This window comes from Panicum virgatum, chromosome 1N, assembly GCF_016808335.1.
Source record: "Panicum virgatum strain AP13 chromosome 1N, P.virgatum_v5, whole genome shotgun sequence".
Classification (NCBI taxonomy): domain Eukaryota; kingdom Viridiplantae; phylum Streptophyta; class Magnoliopsida; order Poales; family Poaceae; genus Panicum; species Panicum virgatum.
Window position 1 is genome coordinate 29143456 of NC_053145.1, and position 12796 is coordinate 29156251.

Here is a 12796-nt window from a genome sequence, read left to right on the forward strand (position 1 = left end):
AACTCTTATTGCTCTGGGGCGATGAAGGTGTACGGATGTGGGATGAATACAAACAGGAAAACTTCAACCTACGAGCATTGCTGTTCGTAACGATCAATGACTGGCCTGCTCTTAGTAACTTGTCAGGACATTCGAACAAGGGATACAAAGCATGCACACACTGTTTAGATGATACCGATAATATATGGTTGACTCACTGTAAGAAGGTTGTATACATGGGTCATCGTCGGTTTCTTCCCATCAGGCATGCGGTACGAAAGAAGGGCAAGCATTTCAAAGGCCAAGCGGACCACCGAACAAAACCGATGCACCGTAGTGGTAAAGACGTCTTCAACATGGTAAAAGATCTAGAAGTTGTTTTTGGAAAGGGATCTGGTAGCCAACCTGTTCCGAACGAAAACGGAATGGCGCCCATGTGGAAGAAGAAATCTATATTTTGGGAGCTACCATATTGGGAAGTCTTAGATGTTCGTCATGCAATTGATGTGATGCACCTCACGAAGAATTTTTGCGTCAACCTGATAGCATTCTTGGGAGTGTACGGAAAGACAAAAGATACAGTAGAAGCACGTCAAGAATTGCAACGTATGGAAGAACGAGATGCCTTACATCCACAACAGCGAGATAATGGATGACAATACTTAAGTCCTGCCAGCTATACTCTTAGCAAGGAAGAGAAAGAAACCATGTTTGACTGCTTGAGCAGTATAAAGGTTCCATCTAGATACTCATCCAATATAAAAGGAATCTTAAATTTGGCAGAGAAGAAATTTACAAATCTCAAGTCCCATGACTGCCATGTGCTTATGACCGAACTTCTTCCGGTTGTGCTGCGGGGGATTCTGCCTGATAACGTCCGGTTAACCATCGTGAAGATATGTGCCTTCCTCAACGCAGTTTCTCAGAAGATAATTGACCCGGAGAATTTGATAAAGCTGCAAAACGATGTGGTGCAATGTCTTGTTGGCTTTGAGCTGATATTTCCACCATCTTTCTTCAACATCATGACACATCTTCTAGTGCACCTTGTCAAAGAGATTGATATTCTCGGACCAGTATTTCTACACAACATGTTCCCATTCGAAAGGTTCATGGGGGTACTCAAGAAATGTGTTCGTAATAGAGCTCGTCCAGAAGGAAGCATCGCCAGTGCCTACGGAACTGAGGAGGTCATTGACTTTTGTGTTGACTTTATTGATGACCTTAAACCGATTGGAGTCCCTGAATCGTGATATGAGGGGAGACTAACTGGAAAGGGTACATTAGGAAAGAAATCTTATGTCTGCACAGATGATTTCTCATTCAAGAAAGCGCATTATACGGTTCTTCAACAATCATCCTTGGTTGACCCATATATCGAGGAACACAAGAAAATTCTGCTCTCCAATTTCCCGGAAAAGTCTGAGGCATGGATTACACGTGAGCACATGAACACTTTCTGTAGCTGGTTGCGGAAGCATCTAATGCATAACATGGATATAAGTGAACAACTGTTCTTATTGGCTAGGGGACCATCTTGGAATATCTTAACATACCAAGGGTACGAGATAAATGGAAACACATTTTATACGATAGCCCAAGATAAAAAGAGTACCAACTAAAACAGCGGTGTTCGTATGGATGCCACGGACAATAATGGAAAAAAAGACACATATTACGGCTACATTGAAGAGATATGGGAGCTGGATTACGGTCCCAATTTCAAGGTGCCTCTATTTCGTTGCCAATGGGTTAAGCTATCTGGAGGAGGGGTAACAAAAGATGAGTATGGGATGACAATAGTTGATCTCAACAATCTTGGGTATAGAGACGAGCCATTTGTCCTAGCCCAGGATGTCGCTCAGGTTTTCTACATTAAGGACATGTCCAGCAAGCCAAAGAAGGGGATAAACAAGCAAAAGGATGAGCCTAAGCGACACATAGTTCTATCAGGAAAGAGAAACATCGTTGGAGTGGAGGACAAGACAGACTTTTCAGAAGAATATAATAATTTTGTTGCCATTCCACCTTTCGAAGTAAATGCTGATCCATGCATCCTGCTAGCCAATGATGATGCTCCATACTTGCGCCGTGATCATAATCAAGGGACATTTGTGAAGAGAAAGTCTGTTACCGCTAATCCTTCATGTACTTGAATCATTTTATATTATTGTATAAAAACATAATCGCAATTCGAATACTTTTATTATATATGTACTGTACAATTATACTTTATGTGTTATATATATTATTTTAAATATTTTTCACTTAATTACTAGACTCAATTATAATTTTCATTCAATAATGGATTACTCAACTAATTTTATTTATTTCATGAAATTACATTCACATTAACACACTATACTCTCTCACTAACACACACAATATCACTAACACACACTATCTCTCAAACTCACACACTACTCATTAATATCATGAAATTGCTTAATTTTATCTAAAATTCACTTTTTAAACGTTAATATCGTGATAGAATCCACTTTCTGTCGAAAAGCAACAGTTTGAAGAAAAAATTCACCTAATATATTTTTGCATGGTCAAAATAACAAATATGATTTCAAAAAAGTTAGATATTTCATTAACCCAATCACTTGAATGAAAATTAATTATTTTTGTTGCGTGTATCAAGTTTATATAGAGATAAAAAATTTTGTTCCATAATTTTTGGAATCATAATTTTATTAACTGAATTAACAAATGAAAGCCAATTTTAAAAGAGAAGTAAAAAAAACAAAAACAAACATAACATTAGGCGGGAACGAGGGAAAACGAGCCCCTTTTGTCCCGGGTGGTAGATCCACCCGGGACTAAAGGTGGGCCACGGGCTGGGAATTTTCCCGGCCCGCCCAAAAACCCCTTTTGTCCCGGGTGAAGCCACCACCCGGGACAAAAGGACCTTTTGTCCCGGGTCGTGGCTTCACCCGGGACAAAAGGCCCCCCCATATATTTCCTTCCTCCTTCGCCCTTCCCCTAACACTTGGTTTCTCATCTGCGCCTGGTGCCGCCGCCGTCCTGCTCCCCCCACCGCGCGAGCCGAGCACCGCCGCCATCGACGTCGCCGCCGCCCAGAGCCACCGCCGCCGTCCTGCTCCCCCCACCGCGCGAGCCGAGCACCGCCGCCATCGACGTCGCCGCCGCCCAGAGCCCCGACCTCACGCCGCCGCCCAGAGCCACCGCCGCCGCCGTAACGCCCTCGCCACCATCCCCTGCTCGCCGTCGACCCGCCGCTACAGGCCATCCCAGCCCACGCCGCGTACCCAAAGGTAGAGCTCGATCTCGTCCCCTCCAACACAGAGCACTAACAGAATCACCATGCTTGTCTGTTGCTCTCAAATGTAGGTGCATTGATGCTTGGTCATCAAATAGGAAATGAGGCTTCACAAAACTATTATAGTGTTCACCCTGAATCTGACTTAAGCTTCCTACTACGCAACTAAATGGAAAGCTATGGTAAACTATTATTATGAGTACTGTAATGGAAGGAAATAAGCTCACGGATCGACACAAATGCACCGTGTAAATCATCTGTCAAACTTACAGTACCACAACAATGACTAACATAAGTTTCTAATTATGATCTGCATGAGAGAAAAATTATTGATAAGTAATTGACATGAATCTATGAATTTACTATAATAACATTCAGGGTCCAACTTAATTGACGTAAATTGCTGACTTCGATTTACTAGAAAGAAAACTCTTGGCAAGTAAGTAACATGGATCCATAAATTTTCTATAACATTTACTAATAAAAAAACTTTTAGTTTCGTGCTACTTAGACCTAAGTCCATAAAATCAACCACAACAAAAGAACCTGATGAAATCGGCACAATTCAAAGAAAGTAGCAAATTATATGGTTAATTTTGCATTGTACAGGATCAATGAAGGTCTAGAAAATTACGAGAATTGTGTACTAAGAAGCATGGTAAACTAGTATAAGAGCGATCAATCATTCAACAATACATTTGTTACCTAAAAGGTAAAAGTAATGCAGCCTGGTACATAAACTACTAAAGCTGCCTGTACCTAAAAATAGATGGAATCATACACCGAGGTTTCATCTCCTAAAAGATCGTCCTACTACGAGAGTCCCCTCAACACCTTCTCCATTCCATTGAACCCCAGAACCTCTCGCTACGTTGGGAAGCTCCTGCCTCTGTATAGTTCCCCAATGTTCTTTAATTTTTAGTTTTCAGAGTGTGTCGAGTGTTTGCAGCACTGAGATCGACATCGTCGACCAATTATGGCTCATTTTCAGTAGCTAGGAAGCTACACTCATGTAACTTTGGGACATGCTCATAATTTGAAATCATAATTTAGAGTTCATGTTATTTAGAGTGAAATCATAATTTGTTGTTAAGAGTGAAATCATAATTTGTTGTGTAAATAAAGGTATATTTACAAATTTTTAAATGTATGAATGTATGTATGTATGTATGTGTAAAGTGAGTTTAAATTTCTTTTAAATATTTCATGTATATTTCTTGAATTACTTAGTGAAATATTTCTCGACCTCATCCATCGATCGGTACTTAGTGAAATTATCGATAGAATATTTCAAGTTCATTTCTTGAATTACTTAGAGAATATTACTCGACCTCGTCCATCGATCGGTACTTAGTCAAATGCTCGCAAATATGTGGATTATTTAGATAATTTTTTAAGGGTTTTATTTGTATTCATATTTTAGTTACGATGGACCCGCGACACACAGACGCGGAAGATGAACAGTTCTTGTTGAATATGATTGGCGAAGGTCAAGGAGATGTCGCTGAACAAGCTGATGATGGCAGCAATACCGACATATATTTGAATATGTCCGGTGATGGAATTGAGGCGCCATCTATTCAGGATGACGCTGCTGCTGAACAAAGTGCTAATGTACATATCACAACTATAATTATTTGTAGTGACAATCATATTTTCATCTGAATCTATATGAATACTATGAATGTTTTTTATAGCCGTCTGGATCATCGTCGTAGCAGAAAAAGACGAAGCGAGGCCCAACAAAAAAACTGGAAGGGCGGTTCATTATAACGGAAGTTGGTCCAGATGGCGAACCGATCGCTCCAGAAGCTGCCGCCAAAAAATTCATAAGACAATCCGGATGTATTGTCAGGGACAACATCCCGATCAGCTTCAGGCTCTGGAAAGCTTCCAATCCAAGCGAGGAACGGGATGCGGTACCCGAAAGAGAAAAAGAATGGTGCTGGCGGGAGCTTAAGAAAAACTTCACGGTTCCAGCTGAATCCGAAGAGATATGCAAGCGCTGGACCCTGAGTAAGATGGCCGAATAGCTGCGATCATTCAAGAAAATTTTGACGAAGAAATATATCAAGACCGGGACCACACCCGTATTTACCGGCGAGCTCGAAAAGCTCAGGGGTCACTGGGATGCATTTGTGGAATACAAGTCTTCAGAGCTTGGGCTTCAGAAGGTGCAGAAGGCCAAAGACAATGCCTCGAAGAAAGTGTACCATCACACTCTAGGCCAAGGAGGCTACAAGCTTGCAGTACCCAAATGGGAGAAGATGGAGCAGGATCTGCTTGACAGAGGCATCCAACCTGCGACCATGAACTGGCCTGAAAGGTCAAGGACCTGGTTTTATGGTCACGGGGGAAGCTTCAACCCATTGACTGGTGACTGCATCTATGGGTCAAACATCCAGCGAGCAGCCCAGAGACTACAGGAGGCCATACAAGCAGCGGCCGAGGGAACATTCCAGCCGGATAGAGAGAGGGACGAGCTGACTTACGCCCTTGGGAATCCAGAGCATCCGGGCCGCACAAGAGGCAAAGGCGTGGTTCCGTGGAAGTATGGGTTCAGGGATTACATTGATTCATATAGAAGCCGGCAAAGAAGAAAGAATGATGAGCGGGAGCACTTGCGAAGGCTAGAGGAACGACTCATGTCACACGATCAAAGACTGGAGGAAGATGTTCAACGCCAAGTGGCCGTAGCAATGAGCCAGCAACAGCAAGCGCAAACGTTGCCTCCAGAGCCTAGTGTCGCAGCCGATCACCTGTCTCAGCGGAAAAGCAGCTGCGCTTCCACAGACGTCGCCGCCGCCGAGCCCACGGGGATCCAGGCCGCAGTTGAAGCGTCGGCCCCGCAGCGATTTCCAGTGGATGAGATCACCCACCGGACACCTTGTGACCTGCAGACTGCCGTTAAGAACTTAATGTTCACTGTTGCGTACGGTACCGCCATGCCAACCGAACCAGGCGACGTGTACCACGGGCAGCAAATTCCACCTAGATACACAAGAGTTGGCGTGGAGCAGGTGTGCCAGGGTTGGGAGACGCTCGAGCTTGATATTCCTGGAGGCGATGGGGAGAGGACACTAGTAGAAGCCATTCATGGCTACATCTTATGGGATAAGCGCTACATTGTCCTAAAGTCGGATGATCAAACACCAAGACCGGCATCTCAGCATGCCTCTCCAAGACCAGCATCTCCGCAAAACTCCCCAAGGGCAGCACTGTCTCGGCAAGGTTCACCGGCACATTCTCCATCACCATCATCTCATGCGCCGATGAACACTCAAGCGTCACCGTCGCCTCCATGGTCACCCCCTCCGTCGCCGGCAAAGAAGCAGAAACGGCTGCCGGCAAAGAAGGTAGCTGCACCGGCTAGGGAGCCTCCAAAGAAGAAGGAAAAGAAGAAGAAAACCAAGGAGGCTCCTATTAAACCCTGGGACATGAGCCTTGAAGAATGCGATCGGATAACTCAAGAAAGAGTTAAAGAGCACTTCAAGCCGAAGCCGAAGCCGGAGCCCGAGAAAGTCATAAATCCGATAGATTTGAAATTTTTTAAGGGAATGTGCGAAGCAAATAAGAGAAAATTCATTCTGAGAGACCCCCCTTCAGACTACGAACGCACAATTATCAAAACTACTGAGAAAAAGAAGAGACAATCAAAGTCGTCGTCGTCCGACGTTCCACAGCTCGGAGCCCAAAAGAAACAATCAATAGAGCCTCTCGTAGTGGGACAGACGACGCAAGAACAAGACTTTGTTACATTTCTGAAAGAATCAAACCTGACGGCCGCTCAGATTGCAGGGGGAGAAGATATTCCAAAGGCCAATGTGGTCGTCAAATGGACGTTTGAGATCGGCAAAACTCTTGTACCCCCCGAAGTAGTGTCTGTGCTTCCAACGCAAATGTATAAGTTGCACCAGCACTACATGCGTGCGATGGCCGATTGCATCTTCATGCAGGGCGCAAAGATTAAAGATGACGATTTCTTACGGGGGGGAGGCCATTATATGGATAAACTGGGAAGAAATTTACCAACTATTCCATCAGGAGGCCCTCGACATCTCTATGGTCGGCTTGTGGGTTCTGTAAGTATTTTACTCTCCTTACGTATTGTTTTGCATGATCTCAACATACTGATCTCTTGATTTATTCGGTATCATGTAGAATGGAGATACATACTTGCAGAAGAAAGGGATACTCTCACCTCGGCTTCATCGACCCAATTACTTGTAATTGGAGGCTTCTACGTGACAATCCCGATGACATATTCCAAAACTTGTTCAAGAAAATAAGCGTTCATCACAACAAGCAAATGATATTGTTTCCTTACAACTTTGCGTGAGTGATTCCTTCCGTCTAACTCTTTCTATTCTGTAATCGAATTGTTTAAACCTTAACTACCAAGAACTGCCTCCGTATAATCTTGCAGTGAACATTTTGTCCTAATTGTCATAATTTCCGAGAAGAGCCTACTCGTGGTTATGGACTCATTGAGGAGACCTCCAGAACAATACGAAAATCTTCTTAACATGATGAAAAAGTAATTCTACCACTACTCCGTCCATGACCGATAATTTGAATCACTTTGTTACTTGACTATAATTGTTCTAATCATGCACAGGGTTTGGAAAGAATTCTCTAAAAATCATCCAGGCAAATTTGACAAGGAATTGAAGATCAAGACAGATTTTCCGGTACGCGCTTGGATGATTCGTTGCACGATTCATTAGTTTTATTATATATTCATGTAAATACCTGATAATTTCTTCTCTCTTAAAGTGTATGATGCAGAAACCAGGCACTGTATTGTGCGCATACTATGTATGCGAGAACATCCGTGGTCTGGTAGGTCCTCCAAAGGGCTGGACAGATTGGGAGGAGGAAGTAAATAAAAAAACTTGTTAATATTTGAACTCGTATTTTAATTAGTCGAAATTAATTATCCCCTTTTTCCATAGGTCGGGGAGATGCGCGATAAACTCATACCGGAGGAAAAGATTATGGCGATTCAAGAACAATTCTCCGGATTTATTGTTGAGCAAGTCCTCGATCCAAAAGGCGAATTCTACTATGATGGAATATCTAATATTGACAATCACAGCAAATATGACAATATACGCGTATATATGTAATTAAGAACGAATATAACTATGTAAATATATATGTGTGTCTATGTATTAAATTTCTATTTATGAGTATGTATGTATGTATTAAATTTCCAAAAGGCGAATTCTACTATGTAATTAAGAACGAATATACCTATCCAAATATGATGGAGTATGTATGTATTATATATATAAGCACTCCAATAATATATATGTGTATATATATATATTTATATAATATTGGTCCTAGACATTTTCATATGTAAAGGAATTCACATGTATAGATATGTGTATACATATATATATAAGTGAATTAATTTATATATGAAAACTATCTAGGACAAATATTATATAAGTAACTATATATATATGTATATATTAGTGGAGATCATACACACTGAATTCCAATACATAAGTTTAATTGAAATGAAAAAGTATAATTGAAATAGAAAAAGAATTGAGAAAAGAAAAACATGAAAAAAAGAGACATTTTGTCCCGGTTGGTAACACCAACCGGGACAAAAGGGTGCGCCAGCCACGTGGGCGCTGGCTGCACCTTTTGTCCCGGTTGGTGTTACCAACCGGGACAAAAGGTGCTCTTTTGTCCCGGTTGCCACACCCGGGACAAAAGGGCACCCCCTTTTGTCCCGGACAGGCGTTCCCGGTTGGGAAACCGGGACAACAGCGGTTTCCCAACCGGGACAAATCAACGTTTTTGTAGTAGTGGGATGTCTTCCTCACCGTTTTGGACTGTTGAAATTTGGAACAATCATGATTCAAGCATTTTCTATATTTTGCTGCAAGTTTGAGATTTCTGTAAGATTTACTTGAAATAAAATTATCACAGCCTTACCCTTTTATAGGATCTCACAATGTCGCTCATGTGTATATCCTCACCATAACTTGCCTTTTCTTCCTACTTAAGAAATGGCTGAAGTGGAGCTCGGTTGGGAAAATGAAGCCACACACTTGCATCACTCCTGTTACAAAATCAAAGATTGGATCCATAGATAAATAAGGCTTATGTTTACTTACTGATCAGACCGGTACACAAGGTGGATGACAACTCTTCTTCTTGACTGATTCTCTCTCCATTTTTTGAGTCGTACTTCTTTGGTACGCTATCTTTTCTCTCTTTTTTCAAATGGAGAAAGATTACCAGTCTAAGATTTTGGAGCATTTATTTTGTACAATGAATAAACACTTGTGCACAAGAACTGAATCAGAAAAGGTAAATTAAACATATCACTCAAGGCCTCAAACTTTGATAAAGCTCTAAGTGATAGCAAGGTGCATATGGATAAAGTTTATTTAATTTTGGCTCAACATATGGCTCTGGTAGGTACAATTAACGGAATAAGGACCATGACTTATTATTAAAATTTTGAAATAATTTCCCAAACTCACAAGCAAAACATGTTAAGCAAGTCGAAATCAGATTATATCACAAAACTCAACAATTTAAATAGTTCAGGTTCTTATGGTATGGTTCACAAACTTGGATTTAAACAGAGAATAAAATTTATGCAGTTGTTTTAACAAGATGAAAAACTCTTTTTATAAGTATGTTTTAAACAGTTTTAAATTTGGAATTTATATCATGTTTAAAGCATGAAGCGAGAAAACGAGTGGAAGTGTGCAAACTTGGGATAGACGTGGCGTGCACGTGACGTTTGGGAGTGAGTGCATCGTGTAGGTACGAAACGTCACGGGAATCTCCTCCACACTTGTTTTTGACCTAGTTATCAAATCATACACAAAGATAAAAGAAAAATGTAAAATCCAAGCAAGGCATTACCGGCACTAACACCGATAAGCCCGACGGTCACTACTACAGAATAGGCCTTTGTTCCAGGCCATTTGTCCCGGTTGCCTTTGGGCCCGGGACAATAGGTGGCTTTTGTCCCGGGTCCAAAGGCTAGCCGGGCCAGCGGGGGGGACAGGGGCCTTTTGTCCCGGTTGGAGGTACCAACCCGGACAAAAGGTCCCCTTTTTGTCCCGGTTGGAGGTACCAACCCGGACAAAAGGTCCCCCTTTTGTCCCGATTGGTGGCTCCACCCGGGACAAAAGGCCCAACCCCTTTATCCCGGTTGGTAACACCAACCTGGACAAAAGGGTGACCCTTTTATCCCGGTTGGTGGCACCAACCCGGACAAAAGGACCCTTTTGTCCCGGTTGGTGTTACCAACCTGGACAAAAGGCCCCTCCACGTGATAGTTCAAAAGGGAGTTATTCTTTACTGTGTCACATGTACTACTTAGGTGAGTTGGCAAAGAAGCCATGCGCTAGGCAATAGGTCTTGTGTTCAAATCCCGCAGGACGCAAAGATTTTTTAGCGCGAGGGACATTTTGTCCCGGTTCTACCACCCGGGCTTTTGTCCCGGCAGCCGAATCCCGGTTCCAAAACCGGGACAAATAGCCCTTTGGAACCGGGACAAATGGCCCGATCTGTAGTAGTGGGTTTTATAACTCAAACCAATGAAACTGGGGCGCATCACACAAACCAAACTAACCTAATCAAACTAACCTAATCGATGGCTAACTAACTAGCGTCCAACTAGACTAAGATAACTATGGGTAATCATCTGACAATTCCTCATCATTCGGATTACCTAAACTCCCAAAGGCCCCAGCTAGGAAGTCTATCCTAGTCTCGAGGTTCTCATTGAAGAAGCTAAAAGAGTCATGTAATGCCTTGATGTCCCTCTTTTGCTCTTCTAAAGAAGTACTCATCCTTTCACTTTTGAGTTGAAGATCCTTTAATTGGATGAGTAACTTCTCTTCTTCGGATGCTCCTAGTGGGAAATCAGGGCATCTGTCATCCTGCCTGGCCATGGCTGGATGATCCTCCTTCCTTGCTGGCGGTCAGACTCCACAAATCTTGAGGCGAGGCTGCTGCGGCGGGTCATCCGGAGATATCTTCTCCCTTCTATACTCATGGGAGATGACATCTCCATCCTTATTCAGCAAGGAGTGGACATACTCCTCTCCTGGCTTTAGTCGAGGCCCCGGCGCATTTTCATCTTGGAATAGACAGACATCAATCACTTTGATGTTCTTCTTGGCCTTCTTCTCAGATTGTTCCTCCAGCGGGTCCTCCATGATGAACGTCCTCCAGAGTGAGGGAGATCGCCACGAGAAGCCTTGGGCCGAACGACCGCAGGTAGTGGTCAGCCGACCGGCCCCTGGCGTTCCTCGACACCCTGTTCCTTGGGGTGCTCCAAGGCTTCGCCCCAGGCTCCATGGTTACTGAATGAACTTCTTCTCTGAATGCCTCGGCGAAGTATTCCTCCATGAAGTCACGTGGCCGAGGTGAAGGAGTCCCGAAAGTGACAAAGGGGATGATGTCCTTACCAACCTTGAGGATTGGTGCTTGGATGATGGTGGGATGCAGCTAGGGTTTAAGGAGGCATGGAAGAGATGAACACAAGGCAGAAGATGAAGGCAGAACTTGATTTTGGGGTGAAACTCGCGAAACCCTCTCTTCTCCTCGTAACAACCTGATGGGGCAAGTGGATTTGAACTTTGGATAGGCTAACAGACCTATGGACAGAAGATGGAGGCTAGAGGGGCCAGACCATACTCAGCCGATCATAGTGGTCGGTCGGCCATGGCTGGGCCCCAATGGGCCCCAGCTTGGTCTGGGTGATAGGTGGGGCCATAAATGATGTAATTCAGGTGGGTCCTCTTGTCACTTTGGCCATTATGACCCTTAATCAAGCATATAACCGTGATCGACGATATCAATCACGTCTATGTCTTCATTAAGAGCTTTGTCGTGGTCTTGGAAAGTCTTAAGCCGGTGGCCATTTACCTAAAGGTGTTCCCATCATCGTCTTGTATCGTTATCGCTCCATACGATGAGACACCGACGATGCAGTACGGCCCCAGCCATTTGCTGCGAAGCTTTCCATGACTAAACAACTTCACCTTGGAGTTGAAAAGCAACACCTTGTCCCCTGGGTTGAAGACCTTTGGTTTAAGCCTCTTGTCGTGCCACCGTTTGGTTCTTTTCTTATATATCGAGACATTATGGTAAGCCTTGTCGCTCCACTCCTCTAATTATGAGATTTGCCTTATTCTATGCTCTCCGGCTTGTTTTAAATCCATGTTCCATTTCCGGATAGCCCAGTGTGCATGGTGCTCCAGCTCTACAGGTAGGTGACATATTTTCCCATAGACGATCTGGTAGTGGGACATACCAATGGGAGTCTTATACGCTGTACGGTAAGCCCATAAAGCGTCTAGCAACTTGTGCCTCAATGCCCTTCCCATCTCATCAACGGTCTTTTGCAGAATATTTTTGATCTACTTATTGGACGTTTCTGCTTGACCTCTGGTCTGAGGATGGTAAGGGTTGCAAAATGTTATGCTTAGTCCCGAGTTCTTTGAGAAAGTTTCGGAAGGCAGTATCAATGAAATGCGATCC